This window comes from Lynx canadensis, chromosome C2 (assembly GCF_007474595.2).
Source record: "Lynx canadensis isolate LIC74 chromosome C2, mLynCan4.pri.v2, whole genome shotgun sequence".
Taxonomy (NCBI): domain Eukaryota; kingdom Metazoa; phylum Chordata; class Mammalia; order Carnivora; family Felidae; genus Lynx; species Lynx canadensis.
In genome coordinates, this window is record NC_044311.2 from 2,858,874 (window position 1) to 2,886,351 (window position 27,478).

Below are 27,478 nucleotides of genomic sequence, written 5' to 3' on the forward strand. Positions count from 1 at the left end.
TACAGAACAAAACCCAAAGACAAGAAGCACGACTGTAATTTGATATCCACAAAGTTGTGTTATAATTTTCTGCTGAAATGTATTTTTTTCTCTACAATTATCATGATTTATATCAAGGATAATCACAGTAAGACTAATTTGTTTGGAAAAATAAGTCTAGTTCTATTAAACTTGCCTTGGTAATTTACATAGTGCAGCCAAGAATAGTGATTGGCCATATAGGCCCTTTTAAAATCAGGTTTGCTGGGACTTTTCATAAGGAATTTTAGATTGGACTTTTAAAAGCCTCACAGGTTGAGAAACCAATCCAAGGACTCACAATCAGACTGCATCCAAAATACCTACAGATTTGGGTAAATTCTTCTCTTCATGAAGTCCCCAAGATATCTTGAGTTTCTTGGGCATGCTAGAAATTAACCTTCCTTACTCACCTGGTTAGGCTGCCAAGAACCCCGTAAGCAAGGTACTAGGCTGATTTTCCCAAGGGAATTTTATTGGCTTTATAAAATAAATTTTAGTTTTTTAAAACTGTCTGGTCATATCAGATTCTCTGCACATTCTCAAATATGACATTCCAATCAAGGTGCTGGTAATATAACCAATGTTTCCATCAAACTTATGCAGATAACTATATTGCCATGAAAATAAGAATACTCAAGTTTCCAAATTCTGGAGGGATCAGGTAGAGAGAAGAAGTAAATGTTTAAATTCTGTTTACAGTGGTGTACTTTGCACAATTATTTTTCAGTAATAGATAACTTAAGAGGGAAACATTTTTCTTAAATCTGAAAAAAATTAAACATTAAGAAACTAGCAATGTTTCAGAGAAAAAGTAAATACATATATACATAAATATATATATACATGAATATATTTACATGAATTTATGAATGAATACATAAATATACATATATATATATAACATCCTCATAAGGATGTTACACTAATAATATGAAATTGAATGAACTTATGAGGATGTTATATATATATATATATATATACACACACACATATATTACATATATGTACCTACATATATATACATATATATGCATATATATACATATATATACATACATATATACATATATTATATATATAACATCCTCATAAGTTCATTCAATTTCATGACATATATACATACATATACACATATATATATAACATCCTCATAAGTTCATTCAATTTCATATTATTAGTGTTCTGCTTGAATCCAGGTTTTCTATTAGTTCTGACAATTCTTACTAAGTCCAGTTTTATGATCTTAAAAGTTATCCGAAACTCATATTCTAGAGTACTTGTCAGAGTCCTTTTCATGAATCTTTCCCAAGATGAAGCACTTTTGTAAAAACATCAGAGTAAAATAGTAACTATCTGTAAATGACAAAAGACTTAAAAGTGCCCATGGTTAAAGATCTGATGAAAGTTCATTATAATAAAACTGACAAGGAATTTGTTTATTTCTGTGACATACAACATTTTAAGATAACTGAATTATGACTGATAACATTATACTAGGACATATCACATTTCCAGGAATTTTGAACAATCTCTAGAACACTTATATCAATAACAGGAATTGTTACAACCTAAAGAGGTTTATCATCCCTTATCTGACAATGTTTCCTGTGTAATTTAACACACCACACAAACCTAATTGGTTTACATCTCTCTTTCACAAGGTGAAAGACAAATCCTTTGAGATTGTCCAGGGACCCTCAAGGAAATCTCAAAGTTCATTTGAGGCAAAAAAAAAATTTAGAATTTGATTTTGAGAAAATGTCAAAAGGTTTGGACACTTGATTAAATACGATCACAGACCATTATGAAATAATTCTTAATTATCTATTTAACAATAGCAACAATAGAAGATGTTAAAGGCAAATACATGAGGTTCTACAGTTATGAACAAAACTTAGCTCTCTTAATAATGAGAAAACTGGGTTTTCTTAAGTAGTCAAAGACCTGTTAAAGATAACATGATGCATAGTAAATTGTTTTGGTGAAACACAAAATCTTTTCTTTCCAAGCAGATTACTTAAAGGATGAAGAAAAATCTTTCATAATCTTTTATCAAGAGCAGACCAATAGTCCAAGAGGAACTATTGTCCTTTTAGCAGATGAGAAAAAATTAAGCCTGAGTTTTAGTTTTACATAAGCACACCAATGATACCATAGCTTGTTTTTAATACCCTTATTATTTCTAGTAGTTTTAATTACATATATTAATTAGAATTCTTAACCCTTAGAATCCTTGATTCCTAGTGAAAACTAAGAAGTAAGTAATTGGGATTAGCAAATTTATAAACACATTTCATAATTCCCACACACATTCTTCTCCCCTGAGTAAATTTTCCAATGTGGCACAAAATATGTTTGCTAATAGTCCCAAATGTCTTTAGTTCCTCTGTAAAAGGAAGCCAAGAATGGATAAATCTGTGTTCAGTAATTAATGCTTTAGTATTTTATCTTACTTGGAAATGATCCAGATATTCCACAAATATTCATCATTTAACTTATCTCAGTATAACTTTAAAGTTTCAAGTTACCAAAAAGATGTTGAAAACTATTTTTAAGTAGATGTACTATACATTTATAACTTTATTTTACTTACATCTATTTAATTCATTTGTTTTTATCAATTATGTTTAGATTAGTCATGAAAATTTTATAAGACATTAAATGACTAACCATTACCTTATTTTTCTCACCGGCAAATTCTGTAACAGAGATAACATGAGCTTATTTGACTTTTGGTAAACTAGGTAGAATAAAAGTATCATATTTAATGATGATAACTCTAAAGATATGCCTGCCTTAGCCAACAAACTTTAACTAGCTTTTGTTTACTGAAGATTATCTTAAATCACATGAACTTGAAAAACAGTTGAGTTTGTTTCTATGTTTCTGAGAGTATACTTAATTTATATAAATGATTATCTTTAATTAAATAGAGCTCTTTACAAATAAATTTTGGCAATACTGTCCAGAGGTAGAAAAATATCACATATCTGTAACACACATACAGAGAGACATTTTAGCTAGGGGAGAAGGCTTTAAAAAATTTCCTATCAGGCTCTGCATACAAGCTTCCAATTTGGCCAAGTTCTGACCACAGGGTTGCTTACAAAAATCCTCTCAAATATCTTTCTTGGTTTCAGGTGGCACAAACAGTAAGTATTCCTGGCAGTAGTGAACTACACTTTGGGTATAAGAGGTATCCCCAGAGATGGTGCACAAAGTACTGCCATCCAAAGATCCAGAGACCTTCCCAGTTGGACCCATATGTTGTGGGACACAGCGTGGTGTGTTCAGTTGGGCCCAATGCAACTCTGCTGGTTTCCAGATCCAGTCCAGACCAAGAAATGTTCAAATGCAGAGGTGGGATCCCATGCATGCTCTGGGGTGCCACAGGTACCTATGTCTGGTTGCTCATAGCTCCTGGGGGCTTTTGGGGGGTCTCATTCACTTCCCTCTTCTGCCCCCAGAACTGTTAAAAGATAATCGGAGGCATGTTAGAAATCTGCGGAGTTTATTTGCATCACAATCAGTTTGAATTTGGCTACATTCAATCTAGCAGATAGAAAGGTTCCTCAAGGAGCTGTACAAAATGAAAGGTTTTTATGACCAGAAGAGAGCAGGAACAAGGAAGTTTTTCCAGGCAGAAAAGCAGGTTGGTTATTGTGAGGTCGATTTCCTTTAGGGGATGTAGGTTTTATGAGGCAGATGACCTAACTAGTGCTGATCATGCAATACCTGATTGGTTTAAGCTTCCGTTTCTCGGACAGCCAAAATTATAGTAAGTGAGGTCTCGGTTCACTGATGTGGGGCTTAGCATAAGCACCTCCGTTTTGGTCCTGTTGTCTTATTTTCTTAACAGTATATTCCCATTCGTGTTTGGTTCACTCTGCCTGGTTGCTTTTCTTTCACACACGTACATACACTCTCCTGTTCGGTTTCATCCCTACTTAAACACCACCTCCTTAGAGAGATTATCTCTGAGAACTTAAAATGGTGTCCCTATTCCTTATCTTCCTGACTTTGCCTCTCTTAGCCTATTTTATTTTTCTTCACAGTGCTCATCGCCATCTGACACTACATGCTTATTTGTCTGTTTCCTCTCACCCCGATCTAAGCTTCCTAAGGCAGAGATTTATTTTTTTATTTATTTTATCTTTAAATTAAATTAAATTTTTTTTTTTTTTTTGTGCTGCTGTGTCTCCAGCGCCTAGAACAATGTCTGGCGTGTAGAAGTTGCTCAGTACTTACTTGTTAAATGAACAAATGAATGAGTGCTCTGCTAATGCATTCTACAACATTCTGGTAAATTCTCGCTAGCGTTACTGCAGTTATTTCATTCTGATGTTCTGGGGTGTGGTGCAAGGACGTGCACCATAAATGACACCTTGTAAGTGGAATTTGTTCCTTACTTCTTCCTGGTCACCCCCTGAAAGCACCTTATTCTGGGGAAAGAGCTGACTGGGGCAGAGGGATCACAAATCCAGGAAAGCTGTGGGGGTGCTGGCTTCCTTCCCTCCTTTTGCAAATGATCTGAGAGTGACTTCTTTTAAGGTCACTCCCAGGAAGTGCTTGTTGCAGGAAGCCAAGCCCTGACAGCTCCCTGGTGACCTCCTCCTGGGCCAACTTGTGCTCTTTGCAGAGATAAGGGAGGGAAATCTGCTAGTTAGAATGCTACTTTGCAAAACTAGAAATAGGATTTGCAACCAAGCTCTTGTAAAAGTTTACTCTCTTGACTCATAAATTTAGCCTGGTTTTGCACTTTTCCCTGACTGCAGCTCTGTTCAGGTATAGGATTTTGCTTCCATATTGAAAAATATCTCCCTGCTTCCTCATCAGCTTAAAACAAGTTTCTGGAAGAGTATAAATAGGTGAAAGATAAACTTCTTAAAAATAAGACACCTGAGGGGCGCCTGGGTGGCACAGTCAGTTAAATGGCCCACTGTTGATTTTGGCTCAGGTCATGACAGCACGGAGCCTGCTTGGGATTCTCTCTCTCCCTCTCTCTGTGTCCCTACCCCACCTCTAAATAGATAGATGATAGATAGATAGATAGGTAGATACGTAGGTAGGTAGGTAGGTAGATAGAGATAGATAGATAGATAGATAGATAGATATCTGAAAAATACCCTGAAAAATATGATGGTTGCAAACCTCTGTGGGATGCTGTGCTCTAAACAAAGTCAGGGATGGTATGGAATCCTGTGTCCCTGTCACATGCAGTGTGGCAGATCAAACCCTCACCTGATTTTGTCCCCAGTGGCCAGGACACGTATTATATGCAGCTATGTATTCCAGGAGGCCCTTAGTTATGTCCTCACAGACTTGGTTTGTATCTGGCAGTCCTTGCCTCTATCTGACAGCAAAGCAAATGGTTTCAGGAAAAATGCCTTTATTTTTTTCCTTTTGGTCTTTTTTCCCATTGTTTCCTACAAAACTAATCCAACTGGCATGAGGTCCTCTTGTTTCGGTGTATTTCCCTCTCTGGTGCCTCCTAGCTGTGTGGCATCTCTGGGTGGGGGAGGGTTCTCAGGCCCACTGGGGAAAGAAAGTGTCCCCCAGATCCTTATTATCAGTGGGGTTTCTGATTGACCCTGGCTGGGCTCACCTGGCATTGGCCTCCTGTTCCATCGAGGGTGAAATGAACCTACCTGGGCTGCCTTCTGTGGCCAGGCTGTGGATGAGGAAACATCTGGCCTGGATTGCGTCCTTCCTAGGTTGGGAGGTCGTACAATGCCCTGCCTCTGGGTTATTTCTCCAGTCCTGGGGTCTCAAACCAGCTCACTTTCCTCTTCCGCCTCTCCGAGTTCCCCTTTGGTTGTCTCTTGAGTTATTTGCAGTGTTTATTATTGTACTTACTGAGGGATAAAGGACAGGGCAAGATTATGCCATCTTGTTCAGGCCAGAAGTTGACAAGTTCTGTTTTTAAAAATAATTTTTAGTCCAATACCTCTGTGATCTGGAGGAGAAGGCAAAGACTGCTTTAGAATGAGGTGGACTTGACTTTGACCCACAGCTTCATCTGTTATCCGCCATGTGACTTTGGGTGAGTCCAGCCTTCATGTGGGTAAAGAACAGCCAGATGGGTCACTTAGGTTTCTTAGGGTTCAATGGACAACACCAGATCTCCTTAACTTGAGAAAAAGAAACAGGAAATGTGCTGGAAGATGAATCATTCAGGAAAAGAGAAGATACTCCAGTCATTTTCACAGAGGGGGTTTAATAAGGAGTTTGGATTAATGGGTACTGGAGGCCAGAAAAGGCGAATACAGAACAACAGAGTTAATCCAAAATTAGTGACGGCCAGAGTCTGGTGCATTCCTAGGGCTGAGGAAGCAAAGGGAGGCGGTTGGAGAAGTGAGAACCTAGAGAATTATAGGCAGGGCCCCAATGAGCTGGGACCCAGGCCTCTGAGGAAAAAGCCCTGCCTGGTTGGGGCTGGTAATTTGTGGGCAGAGGAGAAGCAATAAGGCTGGTCCAGAGCATGTGGAAATACAAGCTAAGCAGTAGAAACAATGCTACGAGAACCAACTGTTTCCGGAATCAGTTGCTACTGGGGTGAATCAGATGCTGCCAGGTGGAAAAAAGCAACGTGTTTGCAGGAGGAGCAAGCTCTTTCTCCCTCCTGTCTTCCAGTCTCCCTCTCATTCCCCATTTTGGCAGAGTCAAATATGGATCCAGCCTAACAAGAAAAAGAAAAAGAAGAAGATTTGCACAAGCTCCACCCTATGTAAAGAAGGGTGTGTTTTGAGGTGAGAACCAATCCCTCACTAACTAAGAAGGACATGAAATAGTTCATAGAGTCAAAGGAATTAATGAACATCCGGTCTTAGAAAGGGCAGAAACCAGGCATGATGAGGGCAGCTCGAAGGAATACTCACTGAACTCTTTAGAGTACTGACATTGTCTAGGGATTCTTTAGAATGTTGCTGAAACCACTTTTGGCCCCTTTGTGCCCTCAGTCAAGAGCACAGTATCTGGGATAGAGAGACAACTTGGCCAAGGTTAACTTCTATATCCATTCTAATGGTCCAAAGGATCAAAAGTCGGGGATCCCATAAATCTGGCAGCCTCTTAGGATCACATGGAGTAGGGAAAGGGCTGTCTCCAAAGGAAATAATTCTGGGAGGAAAAAGAGATTAGAAGATGTATATTACATTCCAGTTACCTATTGTTCTTTGGCCTTGTAGTAAGGGAATCTTGACGTGGCCAGGTGGTCTCATTTTCCAATTTAGTGGGGGAAAAACGTGGTATCTTCTTGAGGAAACAATCTTTCCATGGGCCTGGAACTTCTAGACTCCACCATCCAGAGTCTCAGCAATAGAGGGCGATATTTTTGCCAGAGATTGAGAGGCTCCACCCATGTACCAATGCATCTTAGATCCTGGACTTTCACATTCTGATTATGAGAAAGAACAATTCATGTTTATCTTGAGTTCAGAGTACATAGTAGATTCTGAAAGAAAGACTCCTATAGCCTCAAGATTTACCTCCCTTGTAACTGTGTTGGGTCTTCAGTAAAATATTTCAGGTTCTCTGTGGCCAATTACTTCTGGATAATGGGGTAATGGTAAGCCTCTTAGATTCCATTGGTAATAGCCATTACTTGTGTTCTCTTACTCTGAAATGAGTTCCTTTGTTAGTAATGTTGTTTTGACATAACCTTATTGAACATCATGGATATGCTAGAATAAGCATGATGTCAGGGAAAGAAAACTTAAAGCTAGACATATTTTATCCATTGAGGACTAGTTGCTGCCCTATACATGATGATAAGGGCAATGTGCAATTGACTTGCTATAGGTATCTGACTGGTCTCAGGATATGACATCATATCAGCTCAAGGTGGGTGGTGTTTTTACCTTACTGACTTAAATTTAGATTTCCATATATTGCTTCTTTTACTCTCTTACCATAGTTTGAGGTACCTTTAAAAATATATCTTGTTTGGGGCACTTGGGTGGCTCAGTTGGTTGAGCATCCGACTTCACCTCAGGTCACGATCTCACAGTTTGTGGGTTCGAGCCCTGGGTTGGGCTCTGTGATGATGGTGCAGAGCCTGTTTGGTTGGGATTCTCTCTCTCTCTCTCTCTCTCTCTCTCTTCCTTCCCCCCTCCCTCTCCCCACCCCCGCTTGCACTCCCAAAATAAATAAATGAACTTAAAAGAAGAAAAAAATATATGTATATCTTGTTTAAGCATGAGTTTTAATTGTTTGAAACTAATTATGAAGTGATTTTGATGTAATTGGCTTAGTCTTTCCTCTCTTGTTTCTGTTTGGTTTTTGTTTGTTTATTTGTTTTTGCTTTTATAAGCGATTCTGTGATGAATGCCTTTATATGCAAATATTGTGCTATGCTCTTTAACTCCTTTGACTAGAGACCCCCTAGAAATTTCGGAGAGTCCTCCTGGGTTTGGATCCTATTGCGTAGGGCTGAGCAAGCTGCACGGCAGCTGATACGAATGCTTCCTTTCGGTGGAGTGTGCTGCACAACCTGTACAGCTGTATGTGGAAGCCCTGAATCCAGACTCTGCCACAAACTTACTGTGTGAGCTTATGCAAGTCCTTTGCAACTCTGTTGCCCCAGTGTCTACATCTATAAAGCAGAGGATATAATACTTACCTCATTGGGTTGTGAAAATTAAATGAGTTAATATATATGAAACCCTGAAATAGGCCTGGCACATAGCAATTCCTATGCATATTATTATTGTTATTATTATTGTTATTTATTACTACTATTATTATTGTTGATGGGAATGAACATTATAGGGCATTAGTTGCAGACTGCCAGATGGAAGCTCATCTTTAAATAACTGGAGACCATTTAAAGGATTAATTCTCTAAATATGAAAGCCCAGCATCTCTGGTTGATGTCATGACTTGGATTCAAGAATCTTCAAGAACTGTGGAATTCTAGTCTTGATACCTTGTTGAGGTGAGGTTGGAATACTAACCCACATTCCACAGAGGGAGACACAGAACTGAAGTTCAGATGGCTCTGGACGGGAATGGGAGCCCAAGAGGAAGTGTGTGGTCATTCGTCGTAACTACGGAAATGGGAAAACCAGTGAAGAAAACAAGTGGTCAGGAGTTTGGTGGAAAGGAGGCCTTCACCCCACAGGGAGGAGATGATGGCAAGCTCTCCATGATCAGGTGGAACAGAAGCCTGGTTCCCACCAGAGGCTGAGGCGTAAGAGCCATCTGTCACGGTTAATTCTGAGTCTGGGTGTTCTGTTTAGCTCTGGCTTCGTGTGGCATTATGGTCCAGACGAGAGTCACATGCTGGCATCTGTTCTTCCTGTCTGAAAAGCACCTTGTTAACCAGCACCAACAATTTTCAAAGGAGTGCTTTCAAAAAGATGCAAAGGGCAGCAGAATGCTTGACCGAGACCATCTGGTTTCGGAAGGTCTCCTTTTCTCCAATGTGTCTACTCTCATTAAAACAAAGCACGAAGATTCCCATGCCGGGGAATGTGGGCAGAAAAGCTCTATTGCAGGCAGTTTCAGAGGCCTCTCCAGAGAGAATAAACAGACTGAAGGCTTGGGATTGTCTCTCATTGCATTGGAGGGGCTGTGGAATGCTTTCTGCCCTCTGACCTCACACATTTGCATGTTAAGGGAGAAGCTATTAAGACTGTTTGGAGCCTAGGGTATTCTTTGAGGCTACATATGACCGTAAGGCAGCGCTACTGTGCCATCTTAGTTTATGGAAAGCAGACCCCAAGACAAGGTTTTGAGTCTACATAATTTGTTTGGGAGGTGTGAGAGGAACTCAGGAAGAGGATGGAGAAGTAGGACAGGGGAGGGCAGGCAGCCAGTAAAGGGTGTGTTAATAAGCCAGTCATCACTGTGGGTAACAGGAGTCCAATCCCATAGGGACGCTCTGGGAAACAGTAGAGCACTGGACTCAGAAGTCTCCAACCCTGCGGTGAGGGAGCAGGGGTATTTGTACACCGACTCCCTTCAGTCATTGGTGGAGGGCTGCTCTAGGAAATGTTAATTTCCTTGTATTCCCAAGACTCAATGTCTTGCTGGGAGCTTTAGAAAAAGCCCTCAGGCAAAGAGGTGCAGATACTGGAAGCTGGAAGGCTGCCTGCACGTACCAGAATGGCAAGGTCTGAGTATTATGGAGGAGCGCCTGTTATGTGTAGCTTCACTATCAACACTCAAACCCAGGTCTTCCTCTGGCCTTTCCTCCTGCAGGGAATCTCGGCAGATCAGTGTGGCTGATGAGGGCAATGCTGGTTGAAAGAGTAATTAATCACATTAAAACAGGAAAAATTTGTTAGGTTAAGTTTATATTTAAGGAAAATACATCTTTTGTATGCAATCATGCATCTGGTCTTTGGGATTATTTTATATGATATATTTTGTTGGTAGAAAAAGAACGTGGTGGACAAATTGGTCTGGAAGTAAAACGTGTTTTGGGAAATAAGACGTTTGGATTCACAGACGTTTCAGAGGCAGCGACGGCAAAGTTTGGATATTTTTGTAGCTATGAGGTAGGTTTCAGTAGGGAAAACACAGAGATTTTATTGAGAAGGGGGTTGAGTTGGGGTGACAAAGGATGTGTTCATCTTCTGAACTTCACAATATCTTGGGAATGGCCCACTCCTGACCTTCCTAACCACATGATTATAGTCAACCTGCACCCGCCAAGTCTCTGTGAGGCCCTGCTGCTTTTCAGCTCCTTCTGGACAGTTCAACTACATGGAAGAAACTTTGGGCTGTAGGATGTGGGAACACCTTCTGGTGGATTTGGTGAGTTGGTGTGGATTGCTTTTGTCATCGGGTTCAAGAGAGTATAAAATAGGAATCATTCTTGCCCCGCAAATATTTTTGTAAAAAAGTCTACCTTACTTCTTGGATGATCTTGAAGGAAGATTCCATTGTTTTTTTTCCCCCAGTCATTTTGAGATATTAGAACAGTTTCAATTATAAGACTAAAAAGTCCAGCCTAATCTGACATCAAGACTTCAGCCTCCCCAATTCAAAGCCAGATGTAGGTCATGGTGTGAAGATAGACAGGGGCCAGGGGAGATTGTATTTTGTTCTTTGTCTCCTTGTCCTGTCTCCTTCTCAACTAACTCTGCTAAGCTTGGCTTCTTCAGAGCCACAGAACATAGAGTGGAAGACATACAGGTGAAGAAAATAGTGTTGTTTGGTTGTTGCTTTTGCCACCTGCAGTGATCGTGTCTTTCTCGTGGCTGTCAAAAGCCCTGTGTCAAGGCAGGCACCCAGTTGCTGGCTCTTCTGTGCATTCTCAGAGACGCCCAGTGATCTGGGGCTGCTATGGCTCACTGTTTTCTGGGGAATGGACACAGTCTCTGATGACTTCTTACAATTGCTCCTTACATCCAGCTTGCCAAGGCACATCGCTGGGAATGCTTTGTCCCCGTAGGCAGTCCTCTGGGGTGGACCCCTCCAGGTAGTGTGAAGCATGGGCTAAACTTCGCAGAATCCACATGGCAACTGAACTCCCTCGATCTACCAAACTCTCAAGGTGAAGTTCGTTTATAGTCGACCCTCAGCTGATGCTCCAGCTAACCTCTCACCTTCACACCTCCCCAGGTTCTAGGGGCTCCATGGCAATTCTTCCGACAACTCTCTCTCTCTCTCTCAAGTTTCTTGGGCCAGAGAGGGCATTTCTGCTTGTTCTTCCCATCAGATAATACCTTTTATAAAAATGAGTTTTGGGGAACTCTCTCTTGTTGTGGGTTAGAAAAGGGGATAAAAATCCTCTCTGATGATTCTATCCTTAATAAACTCAACGTTTTTTATGGAGGCTGGATGTCAAAGATGGACTGTGTAAGAATCCTCTCTAATGATTCTATCTTTAACAAACCCAACCTAAAAATGAGTTTTTGGGAACTCCCACTTGTCCCCACTTGTTGAAGAGGTGATAAGAATCCTCTCTGATGATTCTACCCTTAATAAACCCAACTTCTTTTACGGAGGTTGGATGCCAAAGATGGACTGAATGAGTTTGGTCATGTGGTGGTCTCGCCTGCATAGATGTTGTTTAAGCATAGATGTATTGTCTAAGCCAGCACAGGCTAAATGCAGTAAACAACAATCACTGAATCTCAGGGGCTCCAAACAATAGGATTTTACTTTTTGATCATGTCCTTGACCAAAGTGGGTCGCTGGGTGTTGGGGTAGCTCTGCTCTGTGCAGTGGCTCAGCATCTAAGCTGCTTTTACCAGTGTCTTTGCTGTCTTCTGTGTGGAGAGGACTTCTTCCGCAATATGGCTTCCTTTTTGAAGGAAGGTGAAGAGTATGGGCCCTTTCTCAGAATGATGTTTTTAAGTGAATAGAAAAGAATGATCAAAATATTAATAACATGTGTTGAGGGTCGTATACATGCTTTTTTATCAACACATTCACTAATGAGACTGAGGGGACAGGTCTAATATCTTATGTGATTTTGAGGTAGTTTTGAACAAAACAATATTTTTGAGACGTCGCTAACACACTACGAAAACACGTGTGGCTTCTGTTGGTGATAAGGTCACAAGTGCTGATAACAGTATGTAATGTTTGGTCTACATTGATAGGTTGAGGGAAAGGTAATATCAGTCCTAGGTTAATGAACATAACAGTGCAACTTATTCCCATCCAAGTTCATTCCTGAAACGGACCCTTGGAAATCTATGAACTCTGGTTTAAGAATCTTGGGGTGGTGCGTGGGTGGCTCAGTTGATTAAACCTCTGACTCTTGATTTCGGCTCAGGTCCTGATCTCACGGTTTGTGAGATTGAGCCCCATGTTGGGCTCTGTGCTGACAGCATGAAGCCTGCTTGGGATTCTCTGCCTCCCTGTCTCTCTGCTCCTCCCCTATGCTCACTGTCACGCTGTCTCTCTCTCTCTCTCTCTCTCTCTCTCTCAAAAATAAATAAATAAACATAAAAAAAGAATCCTAAGTCCTCTATGAGATTTTGCCAATAGCGTGAGAGAAGGAATGGGGAAGTGTGGCAGATTACAAAAAATGCCCACAGTTCTCTACCCCTCCCTGAATATAAACTCTTGGCAATTTGGCTTTGTATCTTTTCTTATCAAAAGGTGGTGTTTACCTTCCTGCTCTTTCAACCTGGGCTGCCTTTGTGACTCTCTCTGGCCAATAGAGTGTGGTAGAAATGACATCGTGTCAGTTCTGATCCTGGCCTCAGGAAACTGCACACGTCTGCTCTTTTTCTTAAATCCGGTCACTTCCATACGAACACCTCTGGATCTGTCTGCTGGCTAACGAGAGACATGTGGTCAGCTGCCCTGTCACTTTAGCTGCCTGCCAGACAAATTCCACAAAAAAGAGAGGCCAGCTGACCTCCACCTGACTGTGGGCATAACGGGGGTCATAAGGAGACTAGGAAAACCACCTATGGAGCCCAGCTTAGATTCCTGTTGACCTCTGGATTGTGATCTAAATAAATGGTTATTTTAAACCACTGAGCCTGAGGTGGTTTGTTTCACAGAAATCACTAACATAGCCCTGCTTGTAATTGACTTGACTAGGTGGTGACAATTGCTTTCATTACATTGCATTGTTGAAATCTGTTTGCAGGGTCCCACCTACATACAGGAGGAGGCCCTACAATGTGGTCTACTAGTATGCCCGGGGCAGGAGGACACAGAAATCAGTGGCTCTCTGTCTTAAGCACTTACTCATTTTATTTTGCTTTGGAGCTTCAGTTGAAACCCTGGTACAAAGACAGAAATACCATGTACACCCCTCTCTGCCTCGTGCTAGACGCCGTGACTGTCTGTTGTTCCAGTGACTCTCCCGCCCACATCTGCCTCCAAAGAGGACAGGATTCTGGTTCAGTAGACTCAGGGCAGCTAGAGGAGGGGGGAGAAGCTTGCAGGCCTCAGCCATAATCTCCAACTGCATTTTTAAACACCTCTAGTTTCTTGTGTAGAGTTCCTTTGGGGGCCCAGAGGGCGGAGCCATCCTGGCAGGATGCGTGCATTCTTGGGCTGCCGTGTGGCGGTCGATACCATCGCAGCAGCATCTACCGTGCCTGGTAACATGATTTATAATCCATGAGTCTGAATAATGTTTCAAGCTCCCAAACCCCACACACAGAAACTATGGAGTGTGTTAGAAGGATTGCAGTGCATCAGATAGACGTGTGTCTCAAGCCTTTCTCTCTAACTTACTAACTTGGTGACCTTGGGCAAACTCTTTAGAAGCAGGAACGGTTTCCTTTTACAAAATATAGGCAATCACATATCCATGTTTCTGGTGAGCATTACGGGAAAGAATGAGCATGAATGTACTCGACACTAGAAGATCCGTCGCAAATACTAACTGAATCCAAATTAAGGGATGAGCAAGCAGCCTAGCATTTTAAATCATACTTTCAAAGCAGATACAGGTAGGAAAGTTGAACTGATTAGCACATTGTAATCATAAGTCCATGTAAGGGCCCTCCCTTGTATTACCCATTTATTTAATTTCATCTCTATTCCTGTTCCACTGAGTCATTCATTTTTTTCTATAGGTATGCATTCTAATATTCTTTACATGTATCCTTAAACAATTTTTTTTCTTTTTAATGTTTATTTATTCTTGAGAGAGAGACACAGAGCGCAAGCTGGGGAGGGGCAGAGAGAGGAGGAGACACAGAATCCGAAGCGGGCTCCAGGCTCCGAGCTGTCAGCACAGAGCCCGACGTGGGGCTCGAACTCATGAACCGCCAGATCATGACCTGAGCCGAAGTCGGATGCTTCACTGACTGAGCCACCCAGGTGGCCCTCTTTCGCTGCTTTTAAGGATGAATAGTGTTATGTCCAAATATTTTCTACCTTTGACTTGCGCATTCCCCAATTAGTGGCTAACCAGGTTGTTTTGAATTCCTACAGCATGCACCAAAAACATCTTCTCAAATGTCCCTTTACTAACCTGCTGGAAAATGTCTCCTAGGTGTAGTCTCCAGAGAGGATGGATACATCACAGGGTGTGTGCATGCTTGATTTGACTAAGGAGGGTTAGGGGGCTTTCCAGAACAGTGCCTGTTTATGTGCCCGCCATTACTGCATGAAGAGCCTATCTCCCGACATCCTCACCCTCTTTTTAATTTTTGTATTTTAATGGATAGAAAATGACATCTTGTCGCCATTTAAATTTCTATTTCCCTTCCTTCTGGTGAGTGTGAGTATCTTTGTGGGTATGTTGGCCTTCGGGGATCCCTTCCCTGCACCAACACTTCATGCCCTAGAGAATCGGTTTTCTCAAGACTGCGTACCAACCACACCATCCTTTCCCCACTGGTTGGAAGAGTCACCTTTACTCTGCAGAGGCCCCTACAAAGGAGGATCGATGGCTGAGGTCTCCGTTCGGCTCCATGTTTGTTCTGTTCACGTCTTTCTACACCAGACCAGCGGCCTTCCCTGCCTCTCAAGATCATGTAGAGTATCCTTGCCCCATTCTACCTCATCTCTTTTGAAACACTTAGCGCCCCATAGCCCTCGTTCTTCCTTTACCACCAGGGCCCATTTATTAGCCTGCTGTCCCAACACAATGTATTGAAAGCGCTAGCTTTTAATAACGAATTCACAAGTCAACTTAATCCTAGATCTGTATTTCTAAGATATGGTATGTGGTGTTCCTGTATTTGTTCAATTTCTTAGGGGCCGTTTTCTTTTCCTCTTCGGCTGAAGAGTTATTTTGGAGAGTGGTTTTTAACAATTCCAAGTGGCTTTATTTTTAAGGTTAAAATGTTCTCATTAGTTTCTAGTTTATTGCACTTTGATTAGAGAACGTGGCCTGCAGAATACTTTTTAGAGCTCTGGATTGTCCTTGTGGTCTCATAGAAGATGGATTTATGCAAACAGGCCATGGGCACTGGCAATGTATTCTCCACAGAGTTAAAGTTTGGTAATTATTAAAACAACCTTATTAATAATTTAATTAAAGCCCTTTTATCTAGTATGGTTAACCCATAGGGGGCCGCAGAGAAGTTTATGAATGGGCTTCAGGGTATCCATAAGTCCCCTGACATGCTGGCGATGTGTGCATGCTTCTGAGCTAAGGGTAGAGCGTTCTTGACATTCTCATAGGGATCCACGAGTCTAAAAAGATGGACAGCCTCAAAATCTTGATTTGTGTTTCATGTTCGTTGGCTTCCGTCTGTTTGATCTGCTGATAGTACTGTAACTCCGCTTTTATAATTTTGTCTGGTTTTTTGGCCACTTTTCACTTTTAATATTGGAATGATGTTGATTGATACATAAAGATTTGTGGAAGTTTATAGCATCACTGTGAATTTAATTCCTTGTTATTATAACGTGATAATTATAAAATCATTAAAAATCCCTTTTGATATGTTTGCCTTGAATTCAGCTTTATCTGATTTTATTTTCCCAATTGTAGCTTTCTGTTTATTTGTATATGTCTGACATATTATTTTCAACTTTGGGTTTCTTGCTTAATTGGAGCCTTTTTATCAACCATGTTTAATATGGGATTTTATTCCTTTTATGCTTACTGCAATAGTTGATATATTTGCCCCTGCTTCTGCCATTTTGTTTTTATTTGGTCCTTAATGTTCATGTTTTTCTTTTTGGTGTTTCTATTTAAAAAAATTTTTTTTAACATTTATTCATCTTTGAGAGACAGAGACAGAGCATGAGCAGGGGGAGGGGCAGAGAGAGAGGGAGACACAGAATCCAAAGTAGGCTCCAGGCTCTGAGCTGTCAGCGCAGAGCCCAAAGCACGGCTCAAACCCACAAATTGTGAGATCATGACCGGAGCCGAAGTTAGTGGCTTAATTCACTGAGCCAACTAGGCACCCTGAGTCTCCTTTATATTTTAAAATAAGAGTTTGAGGGGGGCCTGGGTGGCTCAGTCGGTTGAGTTTGACTTTGGCTTAGGTGATGATCTGACAGTTTGTGAGTTTGAGCCCCACGTCAGACTCTGTGCTGACAGCTTGGAACCTAGAACCTGCTTTGGATTCTGTGTCTCCTTCTCTCTCTGCCCCTCCCCCACTTGTGCTCTGTCTCTCTCTGTCAAAAATAAATAAATGTAAATAAATAAATAAATAAAAAATAAGAGTTTGAACATACTTTTACTTACTGTCTTTTCCTCTTCCATTTATTTAGACAAACTTACATTTTAATTCTGTTTTTTGCAATTCCATAATAATTTTTATATTATGAATCTTCATGAGCATATTGTTATTTTTTACATTGTTGTTAGTGATATTTCAAGAATTTCGCCAAATTATGCTAATTGCTAGCAGTAGTCTGTAGCAATTTCACACTGTGACATCTCCTTTCTTGGCCTCCTAATTTTGCTTTATCCTTTCCATGGTTTCATGTCTATCTTCAAATAATTTTTTAAAGAGAATATATTTTCAGGCCTCTTTTATTCCTGGCATCATATTTTTTTACCTTCCCACATAAAGGAGGTTCAGGGTGAATGTGAATGTATCAGTCAGCAATTGTTGCCTTAAAGGCCATGCCAAAAATTAATGACTTAAACCAATAATCTTTTATTTAGCTCACAATTGTGCAGATTGGCAATTTGGGCTGCGTTCTGCCGGGAAGTTCTTTTGGTCTAGAATGGTCACAGGCATCTGTGGTCAGCTGCTAGGTTGGCTAGGGACTGTCCTCATCTGGAATGGCTCTGTCCTACATAGACCCTCATCTTACAGCAGGCCGGCTCAGGCTTGTTGATATGGTGGCTGTGCAGGTTTCCAAGAGAGAACACAGAAGCATTCAAGGCCCCTTAAGAGGTAGGCTTGGAAATGGCTCAGCATGACTTCTAACATATTCTATTGCCCAAAGCAAATGACTGAGCCCATCAGCTCATATTGGAGGGGTAGGGAAATGTGCAAAGTCACACTGCAAAGAGGGATTCAGAAATGATGGGATTCTTATTGGCATTTTGGCAAGTGTCTACTCTAATATATACATTTCAGACACAGTCCCTCAAAAACTCAGATCTTACTTCTCTGCTGGCATTTAGTGAGTTATCATATTCGATTTCACTTATATTTACATATATTTGATATTTATTTATCTTTTTTCCCCCTATATTCCAGAATTGTTTCTCAGCTTCTCAGATTTGTCCTTAATAGCATCGATTAATTACATTTCTATGGCATCGGTTTTGCCCCTTCAATATTTTATTGTTTTATTGAGCGATCTCACAATAAGCCCTTTTCTGGACATCTCTCTCCACTTCATCCTGGCTGTATATATAACTAATATTATGTGTGTGTGTGTGTGTGTATATATATATATATATATAATTTAATTATATATGTATAATCTGCCCTCTTTTATGGTTGGGAAATTTTATTCTGGAGTATCTGATTATTTCCAGGGACATTGTAAAAACTCTGACTGTTCTCTTTTCCTTTTCTTTTTTCTCTTGTTTGGCTCTTTTAAAAGTTAAGTGTGGAACATTACATTACTAATGTGATATAGTCACATGCTAAAACATCAAGGAGCAGATAATGGTACAACCTAACCCCTTGCTGGGGGTAAACACTGTCAATAGTTTCATGGTATCCACCAGAAATATTTTTTTGCACATATCCAGCATATATACATATTTTACTCAAATGAGATAAGGTAATCACATTGTTCAATACCTTTTTGTGTTTCCACTTGATACTATATTTTGAAAATGTTCCTATGTCAGTACACATAGAATTATCACACTTGCTCATAAGAGCTCCATAGAATTCTGTTATATGGATCAATCAAATTTATCTGCATATTCCCCTACTGTCAAATATGTAAGTATTGTTAAGTGTTCTTAGGAAGATTTTTTCTTTTCTTTCCTCCATCTCCTCTTCCCTCTCCTTCTTTTTTTTGAGTAGTCTTCACGCCCGGCACAGAGCCCAGCTCAGGGCTTAAACTCATGACCCTGAGGTCAAGACCTGAGCTGAGAACGAGTCAGATGCTTAATTGACTGAACCACCCAGGCAACTCAGCATGATTTTTTTCTGTTACATAAGTCCTGTAGATATGATACCATCATATCTTCCTGTGTATGTGTATGTATGTGTCTAATACATTTCTAAGAAAGCAGTTTCTAGGGAAGACCACATATATTTCATGTTTTGGTAGATATTGGCCAACTAAGTTTGAAAAAGTGGCACCAAGTCCCAATCTCACCACAATGAATCACCATACCTCTCTCCCCACTTGTTTTTTTAAATATTTGGTTTTATCATTTGTTTAAGATTGCCAATCTGATAGGTATTGATATCTCAGTGTTGTTTCCTTGGCATCTATATAGGATTATAGGCCATTTATATTTATTGTTTTGAGAATTGCTTTGCATATTCTCCATTGTATCCTTTTATTTAAACTGGGCTATCCTTTTTTACTGATTTTTAAGAACTTGTTCATAAGCAGCATAAAATGGTGGTTTGAAGCAGGGCCTTTTGTGTTAATCTTCATGGTTTCATATCCTGATTTCATTATTTATTAGCTGCTTGACCTGGTGCAAGTTTCATAGTCTTTCAGTACCTCAGTTCTATAATCTATAAAATGTGGACAATAAGAGTATATGTCATTTGGTTTTGCTTGATAATTAAAATAGACAATTCATATAAAGTACTTAGCATAATGTTTGATATATAGTTGGTGCTAAATAGGTGTTACAGTAATAAAATGGCATTTAAAATATTGGCCCAGAAACTATCATATGCCTTGCAAAAGTGCTTTTCTAGCTTTTTAATTTGTCTTTAACTTTAAAGGTATTTTTAGTTCAAGATTATTTTTAAAAATCCAATGATAAATTTTTCTAATAGTTTTAGGGCTCTGTATTTTACTTTTAATCATCAATTTATTTGAAATATATTTTGGTATGAAATTTGGAGTGTTGATCCAACTCCATTTTATTTCCCAAATAGTAAGTCAATTTTCCTAATACTTTTCATTTCTGATAAAATGATAAAATTCTGATAAAATTTCTGATAATTTCTTTATCATATTCTGTATTCCAACATATATTTAAAGTCATTTATGGACTTTCTAGATTCTTCCATTGATTTTTCTATTTCTTCTCCTGAGCGAGATTACTTTCAATCGCTTATATTATAGCTTATATTATCAATAAATACAGTAAGTTTGTCCCCTTTCATTATCCATACTTTTCACTATTTTCCAGGTTAAATATACACAGGTATTTATTAGTGAATTTTCATATAATTATAAACAATTTTCATTAAAGATAAAATAATGTAAATGAATATTCTACCATAAGCAATAAATGGTTGTGTTAAATGAACACTTGTGACCCCACTAGCCTGAGAGAGAGCACATTACTTAGAGGGACCACTTGGAGGGCTTCTGTAGGCCTCTTCCCCATCTAATCCTCAGATGGAACACTATTCTGCCCATGTGTTTGCGTGTTTATGTATATTACAATGGATTGCTTAGCGTTAGTTGTTTTTAAACTGTGTATAAATTAAGTGATATTGGATGATCTCTTCTTCACTTGATGTTTTTGTTCTTGCTCATGATTAAATTCTTGGTATTCATCTATATTAACTCTTTACTGTGTATTTGGTACTCCATTACATAAATACACCACAATTTCATTCCATTCATGGGCATTTGGGTTGCTTCCAAGTCTTTAAACATATGGTTTTATTACTCATATCACTTCTATGAAATTGTCTAGTCTCTTGCTAGACTTACTAGTTTCTTCAAATTAAAAAAAAATATATTTATTTATTTATTTAGAGAGAGAGAGTGCATGCACATGAGCATGAGCCACAGAGGGGCAGAGAGAAGGAGAGAGAGAATCCTAGCGCCACACTGTCAGTCCAGATCCTGACATGGGACTCAATTCCTTAGACCGTCACGGTCTAAGTCATGACCTGAGCCAAAATCAAGAGTCTGATGCTTAACCGACTGAGCCACCCAGGCATCCCTCAAGTTTTTATTATGAACATGTTTAGCTATATAAAAAAGGGTGACACATGATATGTTTGCTGAACTATTTGAAATTGGACTATGTATTCACCCCTAAATACTTTGATTTAATTTCCCTAAGAATAGAAATAGTCTCTTACAGAAACTCAAGTCATTATCTTACTTAAAAGAAATAAACATAATTGCCTACTATGAGTTAGTTCATCCTCATGTTTTCCTAGTTATACCCAAACTTTTAGAGATTTTTTTTTTCAAAAAAGGATTGAATCAAGGTTTGTGCACGGCATGTTACACTTTCTTATATGTTTATAATCTTCTTTTTCAAAATAATACCTCTCATATTCAATGACCTTTTACATGACTTTTTATTACAGACATTTTCATACCACAAAAGTACATGGATTAAGAAGTGAACCTGCATGCACCCGCTACCTAGTTTTAACAATTATCAGTATTTTTCCAGTCTTGTTTGCTCTGCTCATCCCTCTCCACACCTTAAACACTGTTTTTTCCTTGCTGATAGCTTTCACAACAATTCCCAGATATCATATCAATATATCGATTCTCCCTTACATAATTTATTATGTATCTCTAACTGATAATTAGATATCTAATTGATATCTCCCCGTGCAACCACCATGCCATTGCCACGTTTAGGAAAAGAAACAAATTCTTAGCATTTCCATTCCATATTCAGATTCACCCGACTGTCTCAAATTTCTTCCGAGTGGGTTTGCCTGGATTAGGACCCTAACAAAGGTCCACATCCTGCATTTGGTTTTATTATCCTACAAGAGGTACAGTCTGAATACTGATTTCAAATGTCAGTGGAAGTGTTTATTTTCTCTATTTTCCATTTTAGAGTATCCTTTTTCCCCCCCTTTGGATTAAATTTTACTATTATTTTTTGAGTCTGTGGTTCAAGAGTCTAAGGTACGTAAGGTTGAAGACTCAGAAAATTCTTGCTTGCACCCTCCTCCCTACATTCTGTTACTGTTCCCGTTAACTCAGATTTCCATAGGTAACCATTTTGGTACTAGTTGTGGCTTCTTCTTCTCGTATTTCTTTTGATAAAAATAATCGTGTGTGTGTATGTGTGTGTATATTTCCTGGTTTTTCTTACACAAGAAGTATGCTCAACAGACTTTTGAATTCTGAAGTTGTCACTTAACAGCATGTCTTGGAGAGCACTCTACATCGGTACATAAAGTCTCCTCATTCTTTGCATATGGCAGTGGGATATTCCATACAAAGGAGTTACCTTGATTTGTTTAGCCAATCCTCTGAATAATCTTGAACACCTATTGTCTAGTACTTGTGGAGGAGTGTCTTTCGGATAGAGTCTGGGATGCGGGCTTGGTGGGTCAAAGGGAAAATGCTTATGTAATTTTCTCAGATATTTCTGTCATAACATAGAATTTATTTCTTTCTGCTATACTTTCTGTCAGGCCAGACTTCAGCATTTTTCAACAGCCAGATTTTTGGTTACATTTACTGTCTGTGCTGCGGTTCAATTTATCACAGGCATTCAGTTAAAGGGCAAATACATCCGTGCAGTCGACAGTGTAAGTTCTTCTTTCTGGCAGGTTTTCCTTTTCTTTGTTGGGGTGGTATCTTTCTCTCTCACCCACACTATTGGGCTCTGACTGTCGTATGTGGAAATCTACAATTCCTGTGATGCACTCCTACGACGGGTCTCTTTGCCTCTGCTCGTGCCAATGGCACTTTTATCATGGAACTCCTACTGCCCTACGTACGCAGTGTATCCCAACATGTATTGCCTTAACTCTTGTTCAGGTAATTTCTGTGTATTATAGTCTTACTCTGGATGTAAAAACAATGCACTTGGTTATGGAACATTTGGGGAGTGGGCAGAGGTTACTGTTCTGCTTTGATTACAGAATATCTGGGCATGGGGACAGGCAGTGGACAGGGATTGCTTTTCAATTTTCAGTTTTGTTGTTATTGATTTTTAGATGGAGTTTTCTCTGGATTGTATCTGTTCTTTCCAGATTCACAAATTGCCTTTTAGACTGAGTTTTTGTGAGAGTGTGATTTTGTTCACCTTTTGCTATATTTTCATTGACCTTTCAGTGAGAAGATAAACAGGAAAGCATGTGTTGAGACTGCTAGTCAAATCTAATTTTAAACCAGGAAATTCATTTTTTGTTCAGTACTGTATCTGTCAGCTATTGCCGTGTAACAAACCACGTCTGAACTCAGTGGCTAACAATAGTAATAATAAATATTATGAACAATTAATATTCACATTAGCAATAATAGTAATAATAGTAATAATAATACATTCTTGCTCATTTGTGGCTTGGCTGAGCACGGACTAGTCTGGCTGGGTTTGGCTGGGGAACTGCTTGCCTTGTCAGTCTTAACTGGGTTTAGTTTCACGCTGCAAATTGGGTTCGGGTCTTCTCCAAATATGTCCAGAGATATCTAGGAAAGCTCTTTTGTGGTGATGAAAAAAGGGTAAGAGAGAATGGAAACACGTGTTTCCAGGTTAACGCCCAGGTTTGGAACTGGCACACTATCACCTGGACCCAATTTCATTGGCCAAAGCAAGTGAGATGACTGAGCCCAAATTCAAGGGACAAAGACATCTATGCCACTTCCAGTGGAAATGACTACAGAATCACTTGGCCGGTACTATGCCGAGCCCTTCCCACCGATTGTTCATACCTCCCATTTCCCCCAACACTCCTACAAGATGAATTTCCTTCTCTTATTTCAAAATGATGAAACTGAGGTTGGGGGGTTTTCAGTAACTTCCTCACCACCAAACACCTTTTATTTTTTTTTTTTTTAATTTTTTTTTTCAACGTTTTTTATTTATTTTTGGGACAGAGAGAGACAGAGCATGAACGGGGGAGGGGCAGAGAGAGAGGGAGTCACAGAATCGGAAACAGGCTCCAGGCTCCGAGCCATCAGCCCAGAGCCCGACGCGGGGCTCGAACTCACGGACCGCGAGATCGTGACCTGGCTGAAGTCGGACGCTTAACCGACTGCGCCACCCAGGCGCCCCTCAAACACCTTTTAAAGAATTTCATTGAGAGTTCAAACTAGGCCTCTCTGTCCAGCAAGTCTATGCTTTGCCAACTCTGTTCCTTCAGATTCAATTTCTTCCCAACCCCCTTCATTGTTTAGCACTCTGTAAACACACAGCGCTCAGAAAAGAAAACTGGAGACAGAAGCAGCAGTTATAAGCCATTTGACATCTGAAAAGCTAACAGCCCCTGCTCCCTGATATAGGAGGAGGTGAAAGGTGAGGCACTCTGGGGAAGAGTTGTGATTTTGTTAATGGGAGTGGATTTTATGCCAGATATCAATTAAAGCCTCCTGGTAACCTTGTAACTTGGTGTTGGCTGGATCACCCGGGCTTGGAAGCGTGATGTCGAAAAGACCCCGAGAAAAACAACTCCAGCCACACCTGCCGTCCCCTGGTTGACATTCGACATCTGCTGCACAGAGCGCGTTAGCCAAGGGAGAACCTCAGCTTTGGAGGCACATAGAATAATGAGTCATACAGTCATTAATGTGCGAACCCCAGGCAGGGAGCTCACATTTGTGTGAGAGAAGGGTTTTTGTTCAGTCATAAGCGCTCCCCTACTGGGTCTGGAATTGCTCTCTGCACCAAAAATGCCTGACTTCATTTTCTTTGAATTTAAAAGGACCTTCACAAACATTTTGGCTTAAGTATAAAGGAAAACTTTTTTTTATATAAAGAAAAAGAAATTAGATTAGAAAGAAAGATTAGGAGAATGCTATTGAAGGTGGCTCCACTGAAAATACCTCCAATGAAAATAGAATTAACAATATTAAGAATACGCTGTGCCCCCAGCCCACCCCCCCATACCTCTTTCGCAAGTGCAATATTGTTTCCATAGGAGAACAAAGAAAAGGAAGCCCGACAGATACAGATCACTTACATTTTGCAAGAGAAGCTAAAATGGAAGTTTCTTTTAAAATGATGTGACTAAAAGAAACCTCAACAATTAATTCATGTTCTTCAATAGCATGAGGTATTATGAGCACCTCTGCAAAAGGAAGATGCCCAATTTGGATTCTAAATATTGACCCTGACAGTACGTTAGGGATAATCTGTCTACTGCTGTCTTCCCTCAGTATCACCGAAGCTTCACATTAGTTGTAACTGGGCTCTACAGATACCTAGAGTTTGGTAACCTTGTCCTTTTAAGAGGATCCGCTTTGCCATTTTTCCCTACTGGGCGTAGCAGAAGCAAGCAAGGGCTGCTTTGCACATACGGGTACCTAACTGAGGCTTTCTCGCTGTTCCAGCCAGGAGACATCGTAAAAGCATTAGAAGTTGGGGAGTGAGTTCCCTGGTTAACAGTGAACCCTTTCTTTCCTGCCTGGGGGTTGGAACTTCAGATCTTTCGTTGGGGGGGATAATGTTTACTGGATTATTACCCGGGGGGCAATAAGGTTCTAAATAAAATCCTCTTGAAAGAAGGTGAAGCCATCTTGGGACCTCTCTATACATCTTTTCTGACTTGTGTCCCAGTTGTGTTCTCAAGTCCATGAGCATTCAAGAAACCTTTGTCTAGTGACTGTCTATGTTTGCCATTCCTTTGGTTGCATGATGAGGTGATGATGTCTTAGGCAGGGAAGGCCCTCAATCTTAATGTTACATGCACCCTGCTAAGCCGCAGAACACAGACCCATGTATATTTTTTGATGTATGCATATCAGCTTTTCTCTTGAAGGATTTTTTGGTAACGGACAAGGAGTCAGAGTAGCATGTTTGGTTATGGCTGCTCTTTGGATGAGCATCAACAACTCCTCCAAGCAGCGGTATCTGAAACCTTCACTAGGTTCTTTTTGGAACCAGCCAGGGGCAAAGTGAACTCTGTAAAATGCATTTTTGCTTGGATTACATTGCTACTTCTTTGTCTTGTTCCCCACCACGAGACCTTTGAGACTGCTGCTGTGGTCTCTCTTGCCTCATCAAAGTTGGCTGTCAGGTAAGAACCGTAAATTGAGTCCCACCAAGGTATAAGCAACAGGTAGGAGGAAGAAACGCTTTTTACGAGGATGAATGTATATTATCAGGGATAATATCACAGATAGTGGTGGCTTCCAACTGAGGGTGCCTGGACCCCAAGATTCCATGTAGATCATAAAGGAGATAGCTCTGAGCTATTTTCAATATTTAAAAGACACTTACCCATGAGACAGTCATCCAGCAGATAAATCAAGTTTCTCTGAACTTTAATTTTATCAACTCAATGTGATAATTTCAGTTAACATGTGCTGAAGAATAATTTATAAATACCAAATATTTGTTATTCAAAAATCCATCAAAGATGTGATTCACAGAGGAGATTGAAAACCAGTCTGAACACTGAAAAGTTTGGACTCCTGAATTAAAGAAAGAAAGATTTAATGGCAATGTTTCTGATATCAGCCCGGGACTGTGATAAAGGAGAGAGGGATGCACAGAAAAAGAACTATCAGGGAATGAGCATGTGCTGAACGTCTAGCTAGGCACGGTCATGCACAGCCATTCACAGGACTGTGGGGACCTTCATGTTGGGACCGTGTTTTATTCCAGTCTCTCCTTAGCGTCAGTGCAGTAGTTACTCAGTTTGTGGAAGGGGCTTCATGAACATTTAGGGAGTGGGATGGAACGAATATTAGAATCTGGATCTGTCTCGCCAGCCTCACCACGAATTTGCATCAGGGAGGTGGAGAAGAAACGTCCTAGGCGCTCTGAAGTCATTTACACAGAAAACAGCGTACCGTATCTTGTAGGTTAACCGTCTATGCATCTGCCCATGTCGGAGTTCTCGTTCCTCGTGATGTGGTTACCTGTCCCGACTAGGACAGATATCTGCTGTGCACAGTACCAACCCTATCACTCCAAACGAAAAGAAGTGTCAGAAATGAGTGGCCGAGGCTTATGTCTGTAACCCCTATGGCGTCTCGGGCACGGAAGCCTCGTGGGCAGGTTGTGCCGAGACCTCTAAGGCCAGGCTTTGAGCTGTCTGTCCCACTCGGCTGGATTATGTTCTACCTCAGGTCTGGCGTGTGCTGCCCTCCAGGGCTTGCATACCAAGCTGGATCTGCCCTGATGTGACAGGTTCGAGGCTGGGCCCAGCAGGTCTAGATGCAGGGGGGAAAAAAAAATCAGAAGCCCGCTGACAGCACGAACCTGGAGGAAAGATTCCTTTCACCAGCATTGTCTGGTTCCGTCAGTCAGCCTCAGAATTTCTCTGCAGGGCTGGGATCCCGCAGCTCAGAGGAAAAGGTGAGGCTGGGGGTGGGCACACTAATGTACAGGCACAGGTCACCCTCAGACAGACACGCAGGGAGGGAGCCGGGGACACACACAGAGCGAGAGGTGTGGTAATCAAATCTTGTGAGTCAATGAGGAGAGAACTCACCTTTCGCAGCCGTTGTTATTTGAACTTCAGTAAACATTTCCTGAGAAGCCCTCTAGCAGGCACTCTGCGGGCTCCGACAGAGGTCCCCAGGACAAATCGTCGCCCTCCCGGTCTGGAGGGAGAGGCAAAAACCCCAACCAAAC